The sequence below is a fragment of the Cavia porcellus genome, unplaced genomic scaffold (assembly GCF_034190915.1).
Source record: "Cavia porcellus strain 051 isolate PalLab524CR breed Dunkin Hartley unplaced genomic scaffold, mCavPor4.1 scaffold_22, whole genome shotgun sequence".
In the NCBI taxonomy this organism is placed as follows: domain Eukaryota; kingdom Metazoa; phylum Chordata; class Mammalia; order Rodentia; family Caviidae; genus Cavia; species Cavia porcellus.
In genome coordinates, this window is record NW_026947505.1 from 9,807,265 (window position 1) to 9,833,882 (window position 26,618).

Consider the following 26,618-nt stretch of genomic DNA (forward strand, 5'->3'; position numbering starts at 1 on the left):
TTATATCTATGCCCAGGTCATCAGTTTTCAGGAAGGCCCCAAATAAATTTTAAAAGGAAACTCACGGCCAAATATTTTCATTTTTTATTAAGTTCACTAAATATTTCTTGAGTATCTATATATTTTTAATCCCCTCTCATTGCTACTAGGGATTGAACATTTGGGCCCAGGCCCTTTATCCTAAACTATATTCTTAGCCTTTTTTATTGTGACAGGTTCTAAGTCTCTGAGCTGCCTGGCCTTGGTTCCAACTTGGAATCTTCCTGCCTCAGGCTTCCAGAGTGCTAGGATTACAGCTGTACACCAGCACACTCAGTGTCTGAGGCAAAAGAAGATGCCAAGGAAATAAATACTTCCTTTTACCCTCAAGCAAATGACAGTGGCATGCAAAATTACAAGAGAAGCACACATAAATTACTATATAGTTCAAGCACAAAAATGCACATAAAAATGGCAATTGTTTAAAAGTGTTAAGCAGATTCTGAGGGTGGATGAGAAAACACATGAAGACAAGCATCCTAAAATAAAGAATCAACCAGACTGTCACATAAGTAAAGTGCATTAGCCAATAATAAAAATAGATGATGCTGAAAATGTGACTGAGGAGGTTAATTTGTCTTTGGGGAATTCATGAATGAGATGTCAATGTGATACCAAGTTTGAATGTGAAATGAAAATCTCTAAGTGGAGAATTTTGTCCAATACTGTAAGAATTTATGGTAAAATCTGTAGCTGTCATGGGAGCCAGAATTCAAAAGGCCATTCTTAATGCATGGGTGGAGATTACAATGACTGGATAAAATGAACAGTCGGTATCATCAGACAGACATCTGGCAGATTCACATTCTTATCCCACAGCTTTAATGCTGTAACATCTGATTCTTCCCCTCAAGCTCAATAAGACTTCTATTTCCCCACATGAATCATTCTAAACAGAATACAGAGACCACATCCACAAAGCTCCAAAACTGGGATCCCACCAACCGACTAGACTGGTGAGCACACAGTGACTGTGACATGCTATCTGAAGTGGAGAAGCCAGCGTTAAATTCTAGCTCCGTGACTCATGAGGGCTGTGCTTTGAGTAAATCGCTCAGCCACAACACCGCCACCTCCACCGGCCTCTACTTCCCCCATATAAAATAAAGTGTGTGTTCTTACGGGACAGTAGTTGTTTTCCCCAATGAGATTATACACAGACGCCATTTGTAAATGGTCAACCATTCTCCAAATGTTAGTACGCTATATTATAAAAGCAAGGTGAATGAGCTCTCAGTTACACTGTTAGTTTTGTATGTATGCAGAGTGAAAATGAAGCATTCCTCCACATAGCCAGTCTAACCTGCAAGCTGAAGGAAGGATGGAAGTGAACACTGAAATCACTAAGAAAACTGCCTTCGGTCAGGGTTTCAGACAGCTGTGGACAATGTGCTTTGCTCATACTACTGATTTGATTAAACTTTGAAAATCCAGTGAACAAATGAGTAGATTGAGTTACTGAACACAGGAATGAAAGAAAGTGTAGGTAAGTGAAATGTCTGAACACCAAAGGCAGATGGTTCTAGTTGAATACAAGTCTGGAGTCCACAGCTTTACACCAGTTCATAGATACTGCAACACAAATATAGAGACCCCCTCATTTACTGGAAAAAACAAGGTACCCAGAGAAAAAAGCCATTAGCATCTGAAAAGCTGTAACAATGTTCCTCTATGAAAGAAAGCATTCTGAAGGATACAGCAGATAAGTTACAGTACCCTCACAGATAACACCCAGCAGATCTCATTTGCTTACTGTTCAGATCTTTATAAGACCAGCTAAAATGTGTCCAAAGAGAATTAATTAAAAGCTCTCCCCTTTCATTTTCCTAATTTGTGTAAATAATAACAAGAAAAAAAACATGAAAACACACAAAAAATTTCCAACTGTAATAACAATGTAATTCACAGAAAGTTAATTAATAACCTGAAATCCACTATCTTCAAGTAACTATGTGATTCTTAATTCTTACTTTCAAAAGATTTTGCACCTATAGTCCAGGGCCTCAATCACAGAACTTGCTCAATAAATATGAAAGTTTTTCACTGTCTTTCCTAAGAAGAAATGCCACTTATATAATTCCTAAACAATTACATCCAATACAAAGGTAGACTATGAATCTGAGACTACAAACCTGAGTGGTTAAGGACTCAGATTCCGGCTGACATGGCCTTAATGTAAATAATGTCAAGACCAGCCAAAATCATCAGTTACTTGAAGACAAACAGTACTATTATGATGATAAAATAATTCATATTTACTATATTTTACAAAAAACTACCAGAAAAAGGAAGATATTTTAATGGTTGGGGATTTTCTTTGTTTATAAACTATTTTTTAACTTACTACCAATTTTTGATAGGAGAGATTAGTTGGAAGGAAATCCTCACTTAAGAGTAATGTCAGACCAGGTTTAATGATACATCACGGAGAGGTTGCCAGTTATATATTCCATACACATTCTGAAACAAGCTCACCAATTCCAGATGAAATGCTTTCTTACCAAAAATCTAGCTGGTTTAAACACATTTACAGAACCAGCAGTCATGTGATTATTAAAATATGATTGTCATGCTTAATCAATAATTGCAGTACAGTTATTACCATTACTAATCACCATCACCATCCTCACTATTATTTAGTATGCACCTGCTATCTGCAAGGGTGTAACCTCAGAGAACCTCATGAATTAAGTAGTGCTCTTATTTACCTCAAAGTAATAGGTATTTCAAAGCACATTGTCTTGGGTGAGCCAACAGGCCAGAGGAGGCCAGAACACACAATATAACAAGCAAGAGGGCCTTCTGCATGCACTATCCTAGCCATACCTGTTCTGAGGAGATGCTTAATAAAAAATGGTCTCCTATACATAATTTAAACTAGATGCCACTAATTTAGATCTCATTTTAACTCTGTAACTTATTGAGGGAATAGCTGCAAAAACTCAGACCTGTAAACAGACAGAAAACCAAACATGGCAGACAATGACATTTTAGTTGGTGATTCAGAGCATTAACATTTACTTTCTAGCATCTAACACAGGTACTGAAGAAACTGAGGAGTTGCTTTTAAAACTTTTTAAACACCTCTCTTCCAGATAGATTTGTCATTTCACTGCCTTATATCCCTTTAATTGTCCAAAATTGTTTTCCAAGTGACACTGTGTGTCCATAAGGATAAAAATTTTTGTTGACAAATGAGATTGAATTTTGAACTTTAGAAGAAAAATGAAAATGTTCTCTGGAGTTCATATGTCTGACATTTTTACTCTCATTGGATGCTCCAAAGCAGTACTAACAAATCTGGTGCCAGGGCTGTTGTCACAAGTGAGATTGTTTTAGCCAAAGCTAAGAACAGCTACAGGTGCTGCATAGACTACAGAGCACAGTATCTGAAAGCCCATCTGTAAGGTCAAGTCTTAAGATGTTCAAAGCTAAACAGACACCACTGGCTGGTTTGACTTGGGAGCTGGCTTCCCTAATGATTAGACACTTTCTGCGCTTGTTCTTACTACTCATCAGGTTTTAAAATAGCTCCAGTTTATTTGTAGGAAAGTTAAATAACAAGCTACATAGTTTTAGAATCGTGAAAAAAAATTAGAATTTTAGAAACTCAAATCTTGAGACCTAAATTAGGAAAACAAAATTTTTTCCAGATTTCCTTTACTGTGTAAAGGGTTAACTAAATCATGAGTTTGCGGGGGGGAGGGGGACCCTAACCCTCTAAAATCAGTATCATTTAGACTTCTGATGCCAAAAATCTGTTTGACAGAGCAGGCTTTACTATACTGACATTTTAACAGTAGCCAAAGTCCTGTTCCCACTAAATTCTGTCTTGGCAGTACCAATAATCTGCTAACAGCCGAAACTCCTCTTGGTTCCGAGTTTTCTAACTCAGGAGTTTTCCACAGCAACCAGGGCCACAGAAAAACTGAAGTCAAACAAGTCTTTCTTAAGGTGTCGGTTCTTATCACAGAATGCAAAATGTACATAACATGAGAACAGTTTAATAAAGACAGATGTCAACTTACTCAAAAAGAATTCATTATTCCTTAGATTTGAATCTGACAAGATGAAATTTCACACAAAATTCTCATTCAAAATAAAATCTCATATTCTTAAATTACCAACAGATCAGGACAAGAAAATCAAGGGAACTACGGAGTTGGCCAGTGGTAGAGCTCATGCTTACTGTACAAAAGGCCTAATTTAATCCCTAATCCCCATTAACCAAAGAAATAATGCATTAAAGACTTAAAAATGTTTTCAGTTAGACAGTATCTCAGATATCTATCACAGGTTTTGAGGACTTCACTCATTACCATCAAAATTTCACAGTAACCTTACTTAATATTGTGCTTGACATATGTTTCCCACAATTTTGACATCAAATCACATAGAAAGTACTTGGTTCAACTTACCTCTTGGCTGAATGTTGAACAATTGGTAAAACAGTGTTCCAATCAAATCAATTTACTTAATTTTTCAAGTAGATCTGATTACCATCATCTTTTAAAAAATGTACAGACTCCACCTAAGGAGGCAAATAAAAACAAAAATAGCATTTAATCCAGAGGAGCTTTACATGATCTACTCACTAATAATGAAAAAAAAATCAAATCAAGACTGTTACTGTACCTTATCCTAAATTACTGTTACTTAAAATTGTAAAACAAAAAAAGCATTTCACAAATACATTAAAGTTGAAAGTTTGAGGTAAAAAAATGTTAAAGCAGAGAGAAACAATAAAATAATACAACAAAGTGTGAGAAGAGTGTTTATTTTTAGTACTGATTGTCACACGGAAATGATGGCTATATAATTTCTGGATATTAAAATCTGAAATCAGGAAATAATGCTCTGGATTAATTCTCACTGATTTTTATAATTTAGCGTTGCAATGAAAATGTGTAGATTGCAGTTCTTGAATGTCTTTTTGCCCTCCCTACACATCATCTGGCTTATGAGACAGAAACCTAGATAGATCACTTCAACATAATGGTGGTCAGGCAGTCCTGGGGCAAAGTCACTCGTGTGAATTTCCAAATCATTCTCATCATATTTTTTTCTCCCCCATAAAGTGTTTACTCTGGTAAACAAGCACAAGTAGCTTAATTACGTTATATAAATATCAATATTAATTAACATTAATAGTTTAATTATTTTACCACCAGAAACATCTTTTCTGATGTTCAAATATTAAATTACAATGTCAGACTCAATAGAAGTTTTGAGAGAAAATAAGCACTATCTCAATTGGAGGAAGTTTAAAATAAATGCTGGGTGGAGAGATACAGAACAAAAAGTAAAACAGAAAATTAACTTCCAGCTACTTCCAAATCAGATCTCCTTGGAGTAGACTTAGTATGTTAGGACACACTAATATTTTAAAGCCCCAGAATGGCAAACACAACCATATTCAAGTGAAAGTTCAAAACCATATCAAAGCTGTAAATACATGATTTTTTTATTATGCAATTTTAGAATTAGTCATCACCTGCCACTCTCCAGATCCCACTACACATATTAGCGAGATAAACTGATGGCTAATGACAACATTAAAAACAAAGGTTGATAGGCATATGTCATCCACATGTAGTACAGTACTACAAAGTACTTAGTAAAAAAAAGTTGCTAGCAATGGATCAGACAGATAGCAATAATTATGTATACTTAGAAATCTACAGTAGTCATGGGAAATAGTTTTAATTTCCAAGAAACCTATGTGTAGATTCTAGCCTTACGGTTACTTAAGAAGCGTTTATCTAGGAGACTCATTTAGGTATCACCTCAAAAGACTTCTTCATGGTTCTCTCCATTGGCATGACAAGACAAATGTCCTATGTGTTGGTTATTTTATTTGTTTGTTTTGCAGTGCTGGGGATGAAACCACAGCCTCAGGCATGCCTGGCAAGTGCACTATCACTGAGCCACTCCCTTGCCCATTCTTCTGTTGTTTTAAATTATTCTGACTCCGCAAATACAGTCATCTAAACAATGAAATATAAAGTGATGCAGCACGTACGTTTTTCCACTTAAATATTTGAGCTCTAAAAATATTCCTTTATGTTCCTGATACTTTTTTGGTAAAGTTACAATGATTTTCTCAAGTAACAGTGGTAGCTGGGCTCACAGCACCATTCCTGAACCAGCCTGATGGGCTGGTTGGTGTAGATACTGGTACCCTGTGCAACAACCTTCCTTTTGATTAGTCATTTCCCAACAGTAAGCTGGGATGCTTCTCCTGGTGATATAAATAAAAGCAACTGAAAGATTATTAAAAAGTCTCTCTCACTGAGTTTTCAACATACTACGGAAAACCAGTCTGTACAAAGTCTAAACCTATCACTCCTTTTTCAGTTCTTGCTCATTTCTTAGGTGGAATACTGTCTTCCTCAATTACGGAATTCTTGCCTCCTAAGAAGTCTGAAATTTCCTAGTATAGGCCAACACACTAAAAGGTATTTATTACACCTAGACAGCGGTAAGTAAGTATGATCACATTTCTGCCCAACTACGGTGGTCAGAGTGAATGGTTAGTGATTTCAACTGACTTACACACTCTTCAGTGTTGATAGAATGCTTGCAAAATGGTGGCATGGTTAACTCATACCAAAGCTCAAAGGTGGTAAGAACAAACTGGACTTGGCTTATGCCTGTAATTCTGCCTCTTATACTTGGGAAGAAAAGAGTCACAAGTTTGAGGTCAACCACAGTAATACAGTGAGATCCCAGAACAAAATATACAAAAATAAAAATGTCTCAAAACACGAAGAAAAGTAAAACAAGAGAAGGCAAAGGATTGGGGGTACCTTAGTGTACCTTAGTGTGAAGGGATTAAAAAAAATCATTAAGAAGAAAATATAATATATTAGCTACCCACACGAGGCATTCACTTAAATGACTGCAATGGATTAGCACAAAAGATACAGATATGTAGCCTGCTTAACCAATGAGCATCAGGGATACAAACCATGACACAACATTGCTTCATAAGCATTCACTTTACAGAGCACTTCCTAGACATAACGAAGGATAAATTTGAGCCACTTATGGCTAAATGGATGGACCTTGAAAACATACTCTTAAGTGATACAAATCAGACAAATGTGTAAACATCTTATAGTCTCTCTTGTGTAAGAAACTGAACATGTAAATAACCAAAATGTATTAAAGATATTTTGAAATAGAAATTGTTCAGTGGGAAAAGGGGAACTAGAGAGGAGGGAGAGGGAAAGGAAATGAAAAAAAAGAGAAAAGAAGGATAAAATGGAAACAAAGCTTTAAGGAGAGAAAGAGGGCTGAACGGAGGGAAGGGGAATGGAAGAATCAAGATGAATCATATACAAGTGCAATGTCCTCCTGATGAATGTGATTATTATATATATCTAAATGGTACCAATAAGCTTAATAATAATTAAAAAAGAACAATGACACCTAAGAATGGCTGATACATGCAACTGACGGTAGATTCCCTACAATTTCTAAATTTCTAGTAATGCAACACCTACAACCATTTTATAACCAATGAAGGCGATTGGCTCTAAACTTCTTGGCCTTTCATTTGCTTCTACTGCCTGCTTTAACTCAACAGGAAAGGAAAAAAAAAAAAAAAAAAAACTCAGCCGGCGGGTATGTTTGCTCCATTAGTAAATCCAAGTATATCTTAATGTTTTATTCAACCAGTCACATGGTCTAAACAATGGAGTAATCCATCATTAGCTAATATTTGATCGTGCTTGCCACCAATTGGTCTGTTTCGGTTATTTGTGTATAATAAATCAGAGGTGCCTACAGTGCTTGTGTGGTTTTCTCTAGCTGAATGGTTTACCTGAGGTAGCACACAGGAACAGCGCTTCCCAGAGTTTACAGGACACCCCCAGGCAGCAGCGTGGCTGACTGGCCTATTGCAACATTGAGCACAGTATGTTTGCTTAGGTAGCAAATGGCACTGCGGAGTAAACTTGTGAGTCACAAGGTCTTTACAGAACGACTAGCACTCAGTGGTCCCCAAACGCTCCCCTCTTACTGACAATAGAACGGAGGCTCAGAAGGTCCTTCACTTACCCAAGATCTGCAACTAGAAGCAAGTTTCCTCGGTATTACACTATTTTCCCTATGAGCCCCAGAGGCAGTGACTGGCGCTGTGTTATTTGCAGTCTTCATACGCATTATCATATGAGCTAGGCAGCTTTAATTACTATTGTTTCATTATGTTCAAATCCATAGTAGGGCTACTACATTCCATTCCTTGTTCATTTATTTTTGTGCGTGTGTCAAAGCCTCCTTGATATTTCCTCGTGAGCACTGTACATTTGCAAAAGTCTCACCTATTTTTTCCAGATTTTAATTAAATTCATTCTTTGCCCTCCATATTTAGCCACACTTTTAGCCATTTGGAGTCTGAAAAATTTGCACTGATTTGATTCCCTGCAGTATCAAGAAAAAAAATTGCACCAAATCATATATATATATATATATATATATATGTGTGTGTGTGTGTGTGTACATATATATATATATATATATATATATATGTATATATATATGTCTTATATAGCACCATGTATCAAGTAAGATCATACATAGGTATCTTTACAATATTTTGACTTCCCATTTTAAGAAAATACAGTATTATAATGCATCTTTCTGTTTATGACACTTTAAGTTTCATATTTAATTAATATTGATATTCTACAAGTTCTCTGATTTTGAATCTTTGCCTAATTCCATACCATTTGCTTGGAAAGTGTTTCATTCCTTACATTCAGCAATTAAATTGCATTAATTTCTTACAATGGTCCCACAAACAATGTTTTCATATGGGCAAACATCCATTAAATACAAGACAGGTACTATAAAATCTATCTCAAATAAGCTATCTTAATTTCTTCCTGAAAATGAAATTAAACCAGTTTCAAAGGCACATGCCTGTAATTCTACTTGTGAAGTTGAGGCAAGGGACTCGCAGATTGAGGGCAGCTAGGCAACTTAGTGAGATCGGTCTCAAAATTAAAAAATAAAAAGGGAAAAAATAAAAATTAAAAGGGTAGCTCAATGGTGAAGCACTTGCCTAGCATGTGTGAGACTTTGGGTTCAATCCTCAGTACAGCAAAAGACAAATCAAAACAAACACAAATTAAACTATATGTAAACAACATCAGTCTCCCATCTAACCATTTCATATTTCCTTATAAAACAAAGCCCTGAATTCATTTAAAACATAGCTGAATGACTCAGATGATCTAGTACCTAATACCCCTCCCGCTTTCCCTCCACCCCAGTGTTTTCTCTCTTTGCCATCTGTGAAATAGGTTCAGATTCAACGACAGAAAAAAGTAGAAAAGTAGAAATCACTTACAGTTATAATAAAATACTTTAAATTTGACCGAAAAGTCGAGATTTTGTTGTGAATGTTAATTAAATCCGTATGTGGTTATCCTTGATTTACAGAATCTAGGTGCTATCAAGGAACCTTCTATTTCAGATAATCTATATGGCTCATGAAGAACTCCAGACACGATAAAAGGAAGGGAAAGCAGAGAGCAGGAACGAAGGGAACAACCCGAGTGTCTGTGTGAAAGGAAGCAGGAAGGATGAACCTCGTTTTCTGTCCGCACTCCAGCAGTCACACTGTGTGTCAAGCTGAGTGAGAGCGCGCAGAACAGGTTGTTTTTCCATTCTCCTGAAGAAAGCAACACGTAGGAAATGTGGCAAATATTTAATCTAAACCCTGTTTCCTGAAAGACTGCAAGATGCCCACAAATTTTCTTTCCCAGAGTTCAAAATAGCAAGCTGAGTGGGTGTAAGCACTTCAAGTGCAAGAAAAAAAAAAAAAAAGAAAGAAAGAAAGAAAGAAAAGTAACTAAGGAAAAGGAAATCATTCTTTCTGTTCCTTAGTACAAGTTTTTTTAAGGCCATTTAAAGAGATATTTGTGATTTCAATCGAGTAGTTGTCTTATTTGGAATACAAATATAGTCCAAATAATTCACAGCCCCTGGCCACATCTACATGTGACCTTCTCTTTGTGAAGACAACAATTCGTAGTTCTAGCAACAGCAAGCAGTTCTCTGCTATAAGTCACAATAAAGCACTTCCAAAAATGGAAACCTGAGCATTGCCAGGGTCTCTACTATGCTTTCTAAAATTTCAGCAGGCAAGTGAGTTACCAGGCAAGCTCATTTAAATGTAGGGTCTGATTCTGTGGGTCTAGAAGGAGCCCAGAAGTTACCAGATGATGCTGGTGTGAGGGTCACATTTTGAGAAGCAAAACTCAGTTTACAGAGATGGTTTCCTAATAGCAGAAGTAACAGTCAGCCAGCTACAAATGTTTGCTATGTTCCTAACGCTGTGCTACTTGCAGGAAATAATCAAGTATATGCCATCAGCCTTGAACTCACACACAAAAACGTGATTTTCAAAAAAAGTAAGTATCAAAGGCTAAATGTGCGGTAAGGATTCTAAGAATAGCAGGAGCTGAGAACAAAAGAATTCAGTAAGGACTAAAGGAATCGCAAATGGTTTCACAGAACACATTAGAGGTGAACAGACCAAAGGTTATGAGGATGGGGTAGGGATAGAGCAGGACATAGAAGAGAGGGTCTAGGGTTCCAATAAGAGAAAGGTACTACACACCTGCCTTACCACCCAGATATTATCATGGGAAACTTTTAACCAGAATTCACTTCTAACCAGGGGAAGGGAACCTCAAGCCTTGATTAAAATTTATAGGCTGGGGAATTATAACACTATTCCCAAACATTAAAGAATGGGTAGTCTTGTCTTTATGCAAATTTCCTTTATTGGCAGCAGCAACAGTGTTATGAATGACATTTTAGACTTAAGCCTGGAAGTACAAAATTACCATTTTTATATATACTTATGCATATGTATGCCTTTAATTAACATATGTTTTTAATGATTAACAGTTTTGAGAGCAGTAGAATCATAACTTTTTACTGCAATAGAGTTAATAATCTGTTACTTGGAGTGTTGGACTCCTTTATTACAAAAATATTTTTTCTCTTCTACAAAATACTTCTAGATGGCACATGCCCACACAACGCCTTCAACTCCAGCATAATTCTTCCCTCTCCTCCCACACTGGCTGACAATGGGAAGAAAACACATCTAGAAAGAGAATGAAACAATTAATGAATTATATCTTAGGCTTTTTTATTTTAATAACCTCCTTTGAGGGTTTTTCCTGCAAAACCACAGTATATTGGCTCTATGGCACTATGGAGTCCACAAAAAATAAACAGGGCACTCTAACAGTCTATATAAACATGAAAATTCAATATTGAAACTTTTGTTTTACTGAAGAAAATTACACAAAGTTGAGGGTCCCTGCAGCTATAAGACGGACAGAATCTGAACAAGAATCAAGACCTTCTAACATTCCTTGCCAGAATCTCACTGATTTCCGATTTCATCATTTAGTCTTTGGAAAAAACTACTTCATCACCTTACTGTGGCACTAAGAAATGACATCTGTAATAAGTGAAAATGTTACACTTCATATTAATATTAAATGTCATGATCATAGTTTAGCTCCTGTCCCATATATAATCTGATCCTACCAAACTTCCAAGTGCTTCCTGTCCCCGATAGAGAAGTCAGAATTTAGGGACTAGGTTAAGGTAAAAATCCTTCCCTTTACTGGACTTTGAACATTACAAGATAACCTATATCATGACACTAGTGCAAAGGAAGACCCTAGTATTCAGGATGCACCAAAGGAGTTACTCCCTGCCCCTAATCGGGTACACACATACACAAACACTCACTAGTGATAAGAAAAAGATATTAATATGAGGATGCCAATTAAGTGTTACCCACGAATGGAGGTAAGGTGTGGAAGAAGAATGCAAACAGATGTGCCCTAATAAGACCAGAAGTCTGGCTTCTACAAATCTCTTGCCTTGCTATGCTGAGCCCTTTCAGGTGTCCTCCCTTAAGTAGGTCACGGGTCAAGGGGCCTGCATGCTGCCTCCACTGGCCCCCCAAAACACTGTTTTTACAAGAGGGTGCCCAAAAAATGCATTGATGCAATGTATTTTCAATATGAAAAGAATTTACCTTAAAAGAAAACTAAAGCTAACAAAAAGAATCTTAGACCTTTATAAATTTAATACAAAGAAAGAAATAACTGGTAAAGAGACACATGGTGGAGGAGAGGGCGGAATAGAAGCAAGAAATTCCCCTCTGCGGGAAATGTTATTACTAACCCTGTAAGGTGCTGTGTCATACAAACTAGAATGAGCTTTGCTCTGTTTTTGTTTCTCTGAAGCAATTTTCATTGAATGGGCTCTTCTGGAAACAGAATGTCAATGACAAGACTCTCTCTCTCTCTCTTTCTCTGAAACTCTCCTTTGACTGGTTATATGTTATATGACGGTGCTCTTTCCTCAGTGTCCTCCACGACATCCCTCTGCCCTCACGTGTCTACCTGTTTACAGATTTACCAAAAAGAAATCACCAGATATTAGAGTTACATTTTTACATTTGCAACAGCCCAGCGTTCCAATGGCGAGCCTGGAACCATGATGGAAAGAGGATTCAATTGAGAAAGATCTCCCCAGCCAGAACCAATGTCCTCACTAACAGGCTGCTAGAATTAGATCAAATGAAGGTCGATGCAGTGTTCCCAGAGCAGCCTGCTCAACTTGTTGGGTCTGCTCCGGATGAGCCCGCGAGGCCTTTCAGACTGACAGCTGACCTGGCAGGGCTGGTGTCTTCCCTGGGGCGGAGGGGCCCACCCCCAGTGACAGGCTGGGGGTAAACCCTGCTTCTGCAGACATGGAGAGGGAGCCACTCAGCAGAGCAGCTGGGGACAACCACTTGTGGTTGACAGCAAGGCAGCCACCCTCTGCTGCAGCAGCACTGCAGACAGGACATCCCTCCTGGCACCCAGTGTGAGTGAAGCCCAGGCCACAGCAACAACAGCCTGGCCTGAGGACAGCCTGAACCACACATCAAAGCCAAAGGCCCTGGGAGGCTGGCAGGCAGCCAAAGACGCCCTGGAGCCGCAGGGGAGTGTGTTGCCTCTGGACAATAGCAAATGGGACTCAGCCTGTAAATTCCAAGCACTGGGGAGGTCTTCTCCCAGATTTTGCCCTCTCCTGTCAGAGCTGCAATTCAGTTTCCTTTGAGCAAAGAAAAAAGAAAGGAATATACATTCTCCAGCCTTCTGTCTGCAGAGGCAGGCACTACAATGCAAGCTCAATGCACTTGGGTGCTTCCTAGCCAGAGTCACTGTCCGGAAACAATATAGCTAAGTGAGATGTGGCATTCAACCATTCATGTTAGGAGGACTCTAAGTCTCAGGGGTAAGTAGAATTATTTAAATGCAAACACTGTGGATCCTGGGCTACTATCCTCTCAGATATTTGCCATCAATTTCTTTTAATTGGAGTGGCATCACATGTTAATTATAACCTGACAGCTTTATTGATTAGGCATTGAGAAGGGCCCCACTTCAGTTAAGAAGGACTTAGGTGAGGCTTGACGCTCTCAATCACAAACATGACTCAGCTCTTGGACCTAGCAGGGTCTACCCAGAGACGTTACTCACCACCTTCTAACCTCACCGTAGACTATGACTTTTTGAATAAAAACAGACAGGAAACAAACTCGGGGAAATAAAGAAGTAAGTAAAGAAAAAACTCAATCCCCTTTTCCTGGTCTTGCTAGATGTGAGAGGAACATTGTGGTGCCCATTCAGAGCACAACAAGCAGCACTCAGAAGCAGAGGCCACTTCTACCACGAACCAGCCGGGTTCCATCAGGAGAAGCCACCCTGCATAAATGCTCATTAGAACAGACAGGGGTTGTTAGCTTTCCTCTCAGAGGAAATGAATGTGAGTTGAGGTCACTTGACTCTAATCCACCTAGTATATCAGGGTTATACTTCGAGCAGCACATGCTACACTAAGCCAGCCGTTTGTCACAGCCCAGCGTGTCATCTATAATGGCATGCTGGGGGTGGTAGAACTTCCAGCTCCTTGCTAATCCAGTGTGGGGAATGCCAAGGTACAGAATTTTCCTTGATTGCATAAAATGTGGAGCTATTTTCAGTTTTTGAATCATCACACTGGCACACTGGCTCCTTCACCAACCCTAAAGCCATATTATAACCCTTTAAAATATCTTTTCTGTTCAATTTTCACTTATTTTGACATAAGCAAACACTTAAAGTAATCTCCATAAGAAGAACCTATGAAATAAAAGAAAAAAAATCAAAATAAAGAGTTTCACCACACACATGTACAACTTAAAGTGGTGATTGCTGCACTAGTGGGGGGGGTCTCTGGTGATCTCTGAGCTCTTTATAAAAACCAGGCAACTGGCACTGAGAAGGCTTTTGGGGCCAGAGGACCCAAAGCAATTTTGTTTTTTAGTCACATTTCGGAAAATGACTTTGAAGAGTAACCTTAAATAATGGAAATTTAAAAAACCGTTCACAGATATAGGAAGAACCTTAGCTATTTCTGTATTAATTCCACTGGGATTTGTGCTGAATATTATAAAAACAGGATGTTTTGTTTGTTGTTCCTCATTCAAACACTACCAAAGCAGTATCAGACTCCAAAACATACCAAAACTACTAATCTATGTGAAGTCTGGTAGTATTTTTAAAAGCCAAATGGAATTTATATTCATGTATTTAAAATTTTTGCTCAATGTGAGATGACCTCAGGAAACATGTTTCTCATTTTTATGAATGCCAGAAATTACATAATTCTGCAATAGTTCAGCTTCACAGCATGGAGAACTTGATCTTAAATCCAAAGCAGTCACGGCTGAGTCCTCACTGCTAACACTTATTTTTTAAATTAACAAGGATTAACTCATGGCAATTCCATGTAGTTAGAAGGTAACTCTAATAACATATCGATTCCAGTGACCAGTCTTTTCCCACTGTACTTCAATACACTATGGTAAAGCTACTGGCACAAAGGGATGAATTTAACAGTGGTAGATTTAGAGAGAACTTTGGCCATGACTAGCGCACACTTGTGGTCTGATCATAGTTCACAAAGAACGGCATCAACTTTGCAAGAAAAATCATTTTTCACTACTTTCTGCCTATTTAAATGGAAGCATACACAGCATCCCTTTATCCAGATTTACCTAGACCCAAAGAAGGTAGACTAAATGGAAAGGAACTGAGTCTAGGAAAGAATTGCACCTTTCTCTTCTCCCAAGCAGAGTTGGGCTCTACTATCTCCATTCAAATGTTTTGAAAAGCTGGAAAGTTATTCAGACAACTGTACTTGTTGCCTTCATTCCAAATGGGTTTCCATCCCAACCAACTGAAAGCACTTCTGCAGCCCTCAGTCCAAAAAGAGAAATTCTCTCCCCTTCAAGTCCTACAGAGGATTCCTAATCAATATGGCTGATGGCTTTATTTTTATAATAGTATATTTTTAATATCTAACCACTTAAACTTTTCTACTTGGTGATATAAAACTGCTTACTATTCAGACTTCCATAATCAACTCATTCTGTCATCTATTAAATGTCTGCAGTCACCAAGCAGTGATCACACACCAGCACTGTGCTGTGGCGGAAGACACACACAAAAATGTCTTCTGACTTCAAAGAACAGCTGCTTACAGGAAGTATGAAAAATGTTGTAGAAAAAGTGACAGTGTGATCCACAGGAGGGAGAGGAACAGGAGCAAAGGGTGTCTGAGTAGGGACACCTGGATCTTCAGTCATTGGCACATATTTGTCAGGTACACACAGCGAAAATGTGTTTGAGAGAAAACATTCAGGTTTAGAAAAAAACTAAGATTGAGTTGCCTTAAAAACATCCAGGCGGAAATGTCCATGTGGACACTGGAGCTAATCGAAATACCAAAAACCCATTTTGGAAGACCATTAGCATTGTTAACTTGGAGGATGATATTTCTAACAGCAGGCATCTGTAATACAGTTGGAAACACCGCAGACAGAGGCCAAAGGCCTGAACTTCAGGAAAAGCTACAAAGACAGGTGTGAAAAGGAAAGAAAAAGAGAAAAAAGGAACCAAAGCATCACTGAAGTAAGTGGAAGACAATTAAATGGTAGCATCAAATACAAATTCATACCAGATCAAATGGGTCCAAGATCTAAATTATTTCACTGAATTTCAAACTATTAAATTACTGTGAAATTACTAAAGCAAGTGGCCAAAACTTTGGAACAACCCAGACACATAAAATAGAAGTAGCTGGAAAAGTCACTGTCATTTGTTTAATTTCAAGATGGAAAAGAGTTGAACATTTAATTTTCCAAGTTGACAGACCTTTCATAAAAAGACCTGTAAAAAATAACAAAGTCCTAACAAAATTTTACTGGATTAAATTTTGGCCACAGTGGAGAGATAATTATGGCTTGATTGTGTTAAAGTGAAACTTCAAATTCTCAACAATTAACTAACCGCTAATATTGATTGATGTACTTGGGAGTCTTTAATCAAAGAATTATGCTGTTCTGCTGTAAAAGGAAACAGAAATTGCACAAAACTAAGGGAACATTTTAAATCAAAAACTACTAAAAGGCAAAGGTACATTTTCATCAGATTATTTTCAAGCTGAACAAAACTTTACAGATACCCATATAAGTCCATTATTTTAAATCAGTGCATTAATCATAGCTTCCACTGGAAAATATCAAAACCAAGTTTAAACTGTGCAAGATGAAAGAAAATGCCTACCACGAAGTGGCGACCCAGACTACACTGTTGCAGGAACTTTTAAACATTTTATTCAGTATTCTCGCTAGGAGGGAATTCCTAAACCTAGCAATTACAAGTTAATCAGTGATTTCACCAGAGAGAATTTCTGGAGGAGCACCTGAAAGATTCATGCCCATCCTACACTGGGGGGCCCCCAATCGCAAGGTATCCTTCTCAGGCTGGGGTCCTGCCCCACTGTGGTTGGAGCCCTAGAGCTGCCGCCCGAGGAGGAAATGGACCCTGTGGAAATAGTAAGCAAGGAATGTACCAGCCGAAAATGTTAGTATTAGAGGACTGTGGTTTCTGTTGCATGACTGTATCTGAAAACCCAGCTTTATGGGTGTAATGAAAAATTCACGGAGTGCTTCTTTAGAGCTTACAAAATGACTTACAAGGTTAGTTTCTGGAGAATATAAAAATAACAGAAGCTGGTCCATATGTCCATATGTCTGTTACAAGTTTAATTTACTGTTTTCCAACTCCCTTTGCTTCCCTGTCTTCAGATATGAGAGAGACAGAGATAGCAATGACAGAGACAGAGAAAGGTCTGGAAATAAGAGTTGCCCCTAACCAAGGGCAGAGTGCTCCATCCTGAGTCTAGAGAGACTCAGGGGGTGGGGCTCTTTAAATATGTAGACACATTCATGCAACCTGCACGAGAGCTAATGTGACTTGCGCCATATCAGATGTAGGAGATCATTTTGGCAGTCTAGATTCTCTTTCAGCTGCTCTGATTTCCATACGAAAGCTTAAAAGTTAGGCCTTCCTATTCAAAAAAATTAAGAAAATGAAGTCTATAAATAGTAGCAGAGTTTGAAATATCATCTGAGAAAAATAAAAATAACCAGCATTTACTGAGTCTTTGTGTTCCAGGCATTGTGATAAGTGATTTATGTGTGTTTCCCCATTTAATCTTTTGGAAGGCAGGTGCAATTATTACCTCTTCCTCCTCCCCAAAGACTGGCGGCCTCAAAACTTTAAAGAACTCATCCATGCCCCCTGGTAAATGCTAAGATTTTCTTCTTTTAATCCTTTGAGTCTAACTCTAAACCACTGCTCTTAAACATGAATACATAATAGCAATTTGAGAAGATTCTTGGATTATAGAAAGCTAAACACCTTGCAGCCATTTGCACTTACTTTTCAGGTCAAGACATAATGATTTTGACCTGGCAAATGGGCTACCAGCATCCAAGCAAAAAAGCTGCAAGTTATTTGCTCAGGCCTGATTACTCACAAACTGAGCTGGTGTGGCTAACTGACCCTACAGCGGAAGAGGTCCCACTGGGTCACCAGTTCCTTCTGCAGTGATGGAAAGCTTTCATGTAGCAAATGAAGGTCATTGCTCTAAATTTGGCAACAAAATCAAAATCTTTCTTATACAGCTCATTTTACCCAGCTCATTGTCCTAATTTACCATGGCATTAAAAAGTGTATATTAAAGTAAAGTTAAAATCGATGGCATTACATATCCATGTTTCATTACATGCCATGCTTCCTTGATACTTCTAAAAAATGCAATCTATTTTCTTGTTCTAAATTTAAAAAATCACAAGTTTCTGAAAGAGAAATAATACTTCACTACATGACAGCCTTTTACATTTTGTTTTAACTTCTTTATTGGAAATATCTTTAATTTTTCTATCAAAAAGTATCATTTCTTTAAAAAATGGTCAAGATGAATCCCCACAATTGCTTATTCAATTATACACTCAACAAACAAATGTATACTGCTGCAAGTCATGGTTCTTGTCCTCATGGAACTAAAGGCTAGTAAAAGTTGGAAAATAAAAAGACTCATTGTGTAGAGCTCGTAAGGAAAAGCACGGTCTGTAATCAGGAAGCCACAAAACAGTATCTGAGAAAGGTAAACTCTTATAAATATGCTATTTATTATTTTTTTATTTTAAATATAAAAAAACAGGAAATCAAGAAGCAAACAATTAACAACAAAAGCAAAATGACAATGACAACAACAACAAACAACAGTGATACAGGATTTCAAAATAAGATGATAGGAAACTAACAATGCTTGTAATATTGTATATTGTTATCGTCAAAGAAATTGCTCAGGGTACCATATACAGGCATGGAAGACTGATCAAACAATAAAAATTCCCTTTGAGCAGTTTCTTTAATTTCAGGCCTAAATATTTCTCTTTTCATGACCTGCAGCCTTCATGAGCTTGCAAGTCACCAGAGGATTAGTGAAGCACTCTTCTTGGTGTGTCTGGACGATCATGGCAGTGTGATTTTGGGGACTATGTCTGATCCCTGGCTCCTTCCTGCCTGCCATTCTTGCCCTGGTCTGCTTTCCCATTACCATGAACTAAGCAGCTGTGTTCCCAGGGCCTCCTGCCATGATGCTCCTGCCTTCAACCAACTTAAACCTTTCTAACTGAGCAAAAATTAACTTTCATCTTTAAATTGTGAGTATTGGTTATTTTCTTCCAGTAATAGGAAGACTGACCAATACACAAGCTTTGGTAGACTTAGCAGACAATCTTACATGTCCATTTGTGCAATCTGAAAAATTTCAAAGGCAAGAGAACAAATATATAAGAGTATCAGAACTGGCAGACCCTCTTAAGTCTTGGAGTAGCAGTTCCTTCTGTTGGGTCTTTCCTAGTATAAAAATGATTCCTTTCTTTGACAGATCTGGCATAAACATTTGTAATCTGATATAGAAACAAAGAGTAAGGTGTCTGGAGGCTTATCTTATACTTAATCTAAACTCCTCTTTAATTGCATATTTGTACAGCATGTATGGTTTATCTTCTTCTTGCTAGAACCTGCCAAAATTCCAGTTTTGTTTTTTGGTTTGTTCATTTTTTTTTTTTTTACTAACTTCTTCCAGTTGGCATTTCAATCCATAGATTAAGGTATTCTTCTGTCCTCTCTTGGCAGACTAAATGCATTTGGTAAAAATTATATCCAAGAGCATGTCAAAATAGAACCCAAGGAAATTACCATATGCCATTTTTTTTTCCACATTGGAGAAGCAAACCATAGCCAGTCCTCTGAGCCTGAGATTTAGAATCCAGATCTGCAGTCCCAGTGGAGGGGTATCTCCAGGCTTACTTCCAAGAAGGTCCTCTTCAGATTTAGTGAAAGCCTCACTTGTAACAGGTGCCAGCTGGACTATTACACCTGTTCTTCCGTCTCCTCTAATGGTTCCTACTGAAAATAAATCATGCGCCAAGAGTTCACTGTTAAGCTTACCATTTGAAATTTTGGATAAATTTCCTTCTAGAACTAGTGGCAAAATTAGTAGTTAGCAGCCAACCTTGAAAAGCTTATATAACTCTATTTAGAATTAATCTACGGCAATGTAATGTGTACCACAGAACCTGCAACCTTACGTGGTATTGCTGACAAACAGTCAAACTCAGGACTTTGTCAGAGGCAGCAGGGTTGGTGCAGTCACTGGCAGTCACAGAGGTGGCAGAAGAGCATTTAAAAAAAGAGGGAAAAATAAATAGTTCAGAAATGCAGGGAAGACCAGAGAACATGGCGGACAGACAACAGCAACTACCAGAGGCTCTCTGAAAGGTTCGGCTCAGAGGCCAGAAATAATGCGGACTAGGGAGACACGAATCAGTAGAGATATGCTCTGCTGACTCAGGAACGAACTGGGCTGAGAGAATCCAACTTGGAATACAGTCCTGGCGCTAAAATAGGAACAGAAAAATCTCGGTGTGGAGGCTCGACTCCGCGCCATCGGAAACCGGTTTGGATTTCCCGCCGTGCGGCGGCCGGCTATCTCCACAGCGGCTCAGCAAGGAGAGACGCGCCGAGCTCTGGGAGCGCCGAGCTCTGGGAACGGGAGAACGGAGTCGAAAAAAAAAGGACGGACAGAGGTGTACACGAAAACTGACTGGTGGCGAGGTGAGTGAGAATCTGACCCCCCACCACAGTTTGACTCTAGCGGAGATCTCTCTGGGCGCCATTCCCCTCTCGGACGGGATTGGAGAAAAGTGCCTGGCCTGAGTGACGCTGCTGGCGGACTCTCTAGGCTAGACTAGCCTAACCCAGATCCCAGAGCCGGACGATGGCCCGGAGGAGCGACTGACTTCCGCGTAGGCTGCCTCCTCCGACTCCCTGGTGCGCAGCGGTGGGCGGGAACAACTAGCCAGCGCAATTTGATCAGGCTGTGGCTGACAGGCAGGGAAGCCGGGCCTCCTTTGTAAGATTGCATTTTATAAGGAACAAAAAATATGGGGAAGGGAAGCAACAAAAAAAGCTCCTCGGCCCCCAATCCTGAGAAACAGGCAATAATGGATGCCGCACCAGTATACATTAAGCACCATATTGAGAGCCTCATAGACCAATTCAGGAATGAAGTTATCAATGATCTGAAGCTAGAAGTATGCAGAATAGTTAGAGAAATGCTAAACACCACCCAGGAAAAAACAGATGGTGGAATGGAAGAACAGAAAAAGAGGGGAGAATTGCTTGATGGAGAAAACAGAGAAAGCATTGAGTATGTGAAGCAGGTTCAAAGGGACTATCAAGAAATTAATAAGTCTATACAAGACTGGCATAACAGCTTGAAAGAAACTAAGGACAGACTATCTGAACTGGAGGGCAGACTTGAAATATGGGAGAATGAAATGAAAAACTTCTTAAAAATAACAAAGAAACAAACAGCAATAATACAAAGACAAGAAGATGATAAGAGGAGCCACCACTTAAGGATTAAGAACATAGAAGAAGAAGTAGGGACACAAACAAGTGAATTACAAAAGCTACTCACAGAAATAATCCAGGAGAATTTTCCTAATTTAGCAAAAGGTAAAGATACTCAGCTGTATGAGGCATACAGGACCCCAGCTACCTACAACCCTAACAGAGAAACACCCAGGCATATAATAATAAAAATCCCAGAAATTCAATACAAGAACAGAATATTAAAAGCTGTAAGAGACAAGAAACAGATCACTTACAAAGGAACACCCATCAGAATTACAGCAGATTTCTCTTCACAAACCATCAAATCACGAAGAGCATGGGGGGAAATAATTCAAGCTTTGAAAGATAATAATCTCCAGCCAAGATTGAGATATCCTGCACAACTGTCCCTGGAAATTGATGGAAAAACGAGGTGCTTCCAGGATAAAGAGGAACTGGGGGAATTTGCAACCACCAATTCAACTCTACAGAAAGTATTGCAGGATATTCTAAAAAAAGAAAAATACAAAGAACCCAGAAATAGTGGCAGGGAGGCCACAACGAATGGAGCAGAGAACAAAATGAAGAAGACAAACTGACAGCTACTGACAGAAAAAGAGCTCAACAGAAATGAGACAGAGAAGATTGGATGATAGGAACAGCTATTTTTGAGAAAATGACATCTTAATAGGTAATGCTGATTCAGTACCATCTTGTTTTGAAGTCTCATCTAGCTTTTGTTCTTCTGTCTCCAATGGTCTAACCAGGTTGTATCTTATTGGATTTTGTTATGTATGTTAGTATAAGCAAAAACCTTTTAAAGACAAGGAGATTATACAGAGACCATTGTTCATTTTCTGTTAGTCAATTCCAAATACTCTATAATGCTGTCATTCTCTTAAATGGTTTTACATTGTTTTGATATACTTAATGCTACAGTATATGAAGTTGTACTCAAGGACTTCAGGGAGGGAGTCAATATGGTAACTATTTTTAAGTCGGAAATATCTGGTGGTGAAACACTATTCTGCTTAAAAGGTTATGTCTTGATCTGCCCTGTTTCGCTGTTATGCCCTCTTTTTCTTTTTCTCAATCTCCACTCCATTATATACTTTTTTATTGTTATCCATTTAATTAAAGGGAAAAATATAGCAGGATATAATATAGTAACCCACTTTGACTTTCTATTTTCTCGATTTGAAGCCCTGTATTACTCTCACCATCTTGTGTTTGACTGAGGTTCCTCTATTCTGTTTTGCTGAATAGTATCAGGTTCGAAAGTTTAGGCATCAGCTGAGAAGATAATGAGATTCATTATAACGCCCATTCTCGTTGACTTCTATCTACTTTTGAAGACCTACAATATCTCCAATGTTTTGGTTTTGTCGGTTTTATCCTTTATGGTTTTGTTCAATAGTATTACAACTAATGATATAGGCAATTCTATTAGAAATAGCGGGAGGCATTAGGGTAACCATTGTTGATCACCTTGTATTATGTTTTTATATTATCTATTATATCCACCCTTTTGACTTGACCGATTCTGTTCTGTTATGTCACATTTGGTTTTACTCTCTTCCAAAAAAGCAATAAGAACAGTGGGAGCAATGAAACCCAAAATGTGTAATAGTCACTGTACAAAAGAGAGGAAAAGAAAATGCTCTAAACTATATAACTGCATGTATATTTAAATGTATAAGACAGAAAATGATATCACAGAGTTCTAATGGATCATTGAACAGAACTGTTTGCAGTATCATTGCTGGAATGTCCACTCTACAAACTTTAATTCTGTGACTTGAACAATTATTTCTAAGATGGCAATATGTAATCTATTAACTAGTGATTTCCTACTGCGCATTTTTTTCTTCTGTAAATCTGTATAACTTGTACCCTTCACTGTTTTTTTTTTTCTTTTCTTTTCTCCTTAAATAAAAATTAAAAAAAAAAAAAAAAAAAAAAAAAAAAAAAAAAAGAAATGCAGGCAGTCCTTGAAGAGGGGGTGGGCCTTAGAGTTGCAGGCAGAACAAGCAAGGGGACTCCTAACCACAAGGCAGCAGAGAGAAGTCCTGTGGCTGGCGTTGGCACTCACTGTCACAGACTAGGATATTTACTATTTAGTAATTTCAGCCTTCCATGCCTTAATTTCTTAACCCTGGTCTCTTATATTCAAGCTTTGTGTTAATAAAAGTCTGTTTCAGGTGGTAGATGTTGCAATCTTCAGATATACTATTGACCTCCAAAGGGACATTGAGCAACAGCTGGGGTTATTTCTGGTTCCCAAGGCTGGGAGGCAGAAGAGCTGTGCTATCGTCATCTACCAGGGTAGAGGCTAGGGATGCCAGTAAGTATCTTACAAAGCCCAGGATAGTTTCCTCACAAAAAAAAAAAAAGAATTATCCAGTCAAATGTCAGATTGTGCTGACGTCACCCTGTAAGTGCACCACTATAAGTGCTGTCCTAATGTTTTGGTACTATGCTCCTGATGTATTTAAGCAAGTGATTATAACTCAAATATTGTAGACTAACGAGTAACCATATGACCCAAACTCCACTTGGAAGGTCACATTCAACTAAGAGAAATTCTACAAATGACAAGCAGCATTGTTCAGAATTTCAAAGTGAGACATTTGTTTTTTAACTATATAGAAAATTATGAGAGCCAAACTTTGGTAGGCTGGCGGAGACAGCATGGCACTAACTTGGTATCACCTAGATCGAACTGTGTTTTTTCAGACTAGTACCAGGCACCTCCTCTGTGAAGGCAAACCCTGCCATCAGCACCGCGTGCTACTTTTTCAGCATGTGTGTAAACAGCAGCTCTATTCTTCATCCCACATCAAGTTCCCGTGGAGCTTACCACCAACCAGGATTACAACACTCTGTCTGGGAAATGTCTTCCTTGGCTCTGTACAGGAGACAGAAAGGGAGCAGAGATGCGCATCGGGGCACAAATGGCTCTGTGACCCAGACAAAGAGCATCACCTCTGCCTAGCCATCTCTGGCCTCAACTAAAAAGAGAATTTGACTTGGTTATTACCAACTTCCCTTTCAGTTCCCACCAGGATTGTTTTAAGTAGATAACCGCAACCCTGAGAAACCCTCCACAGCGAGGGCTCCCATTTTGTGTGCAGTTGTGGCTGGCAGGGAAGGAGCGCCCCGAATAGTCGGCAGTCCTTCAGGAGACATTTTTTAATAAAGACAAAAGTTGGTCCCAAGTTAAATACCGCCCAGCCTCCACTTGGCTCCAGGATTAGAAATGCTGATTTTAAGAAATCGGGCACGATCTTCGTAGGTATTAGTTACACACTGGCCTCTTGGGCCACAGCTTTCCGCACAGACACTGCAGGTCACCACCTTCTTGCTATCCAAAGCACAGGAGATGGGTACAGTGTGGTTTTTCACTGTGTCTCCCGAATAAAAATCACAAACATACACACACAAAATGGGAAGGCAACAATACAATTCGGAGAAACCTTTAGTTGTAGATTTAAGAATTTGTTCTGGGAGAGTCTCAGCCGTACTGAATGACCCACAGTTCCATTCATCCCTCTGCTATGGGAAAGATACTGTCTCTCTCCCTTGAGTTTTTTACACTTCACATCTGGCTTAAGTGAAAGACAATCTCTGGCTCCACCAAGCATGCAAATTTTTTAAAACTGGTATTTCTAGTCAGTTTTCTAGACTAGAGTAGAATGGAGGCATATATAAGGAGAATTGGCAGTCATAAAAATTCACTTTTCTGCCATTTCAACACCACAACTTCCCAGGGCTATGTTTTCCCAGCTGAGGCACCATATTTCAATGAGTTAGTATTTCAGAAACTCTAATAAAGCATATTTGTTTACTGGTTTTGTTTGTTGGCATTTTGGGGTTTTTTTCCAAAAAAAGTTGAACACTTTTAGAAATATCTGTCATCTGCATTGGAGAGTACTTGAGAGCCATTATCCCTTTACCTTTTACCACATCCTGGTAAGGCAGAAATGGTAGGTACCACTACCTTATCTTTTTTTTTTTTTTTTTTTTTTTTTTGGTCTTTTTCGTTTTAATCGGTACCAGGGATCGATACCTTATCTTTTTTCACTACGGAATAGCACGGAGTTAAAAATGAGAACTTCCTGTCCCTCAGGTCCACCTGGGGCTCCTCTTTAATATCCAGCGTTCTTCTCAAGCCACCCCAAAAGATTCAACAATATCTCCTTTGACATGTGTTACTGTCACCAAGAGACTGAAGATTCTCTGTATAATATTTTTGTGCTGGCACATGCAAAAGACTGACACTCCTCTTACAGCAAGTAACTAACACAACAGTGTGCCACCGAAACCTATAGCAGTAACGACTGCCTTTTTTGGAACTGCCTCAGCAGTCAGCTGGAGAGGGGGCATTGCTAAGCCCAGGCGCACTGCCTGGATCAAGCACTGAAAACAAGCCTCACAACAGAGAAGCGTGAGTAATTTACTTATTAAAGAGACAACTGTAAAGTCTGATACAAACAGACAAGCGTAAAGCCTTCGATGCACAAACCAAATGCTTGTCTTGGCGACCAGAAAATGCAATAAGCACTGAATCTAGGTTATATTACTCAACTTCCAAAGTCTAATGGTCCCTTTCATCTTGAAGAAGATGACACAAAGAAATGGTCTGCCAGGGAGGGTTCTGGCCTAGAGGGGCTCCCCGGTGACACTGAACCCACAAGCAGGAAGTGGAGGGGAAACCTCAGTGACTCCTCTGGTAGTTGCCTGGTCTTCCGTGAGCTACTGTGCAGCTCTGAAGCATTCTACGCTACCAAAAAGGAACAAAAAACCCTAACCAACTATCACCAGAACTATCATTCCTGGGGTTGTTTTGCCTACACTGTTGAAAAAACACAGCAGTGACAGTTCATTTGGGAGATTCTGAGCACAAGAAACAGCTCTATGACCTCAGTTTTACCTCCAAAGTCATCTAATTGCCACAAGCCAGCCTCCAGCAAATAGCCAAAAGAAAGAGAGACAGACAGAGAGACAGAGAGAGAGAGATACCTAAATTATTACAAAATGCAGCCTGAGTTAATGAAGGAATTTAAAAAATATTATGTCTCGCCATTCAATGTTGTCCTGTCAACTTTAAAAAAAAAATACATATAAAAAAGAAATGAAACAGTTCTGCAAATAAGCTACTGCGTGGCTCAGAGGTCTGGGTCA

General features: G+C 38.7%; 1 protein-coding gene across 4 annotated transcripts in view; it reads right to left on the reverse strand.

Annotated features, from left to right (window-relative positions):
• Hivep2 (HIVEP zinc finger 2) overlaps positions 1-26,618 on the reverse strand; it is a 183,832-nt gene that overhangs the window by 74,616 nt on the left and 82,598 nt on the right. For all 4 annotated transcript variants that reach the window (XM_063233397.1, XM_063233398.1, XM_063233399.1 and 1 more), the window contains exon 2: positions 4,458-4,570. The gene's annotated coding sequence lies outside the window, so the exon portion shown is untranslated. The remainder of the gene's footprint in view (positions 1-4,457; positions 4,571-26,618) is intronic.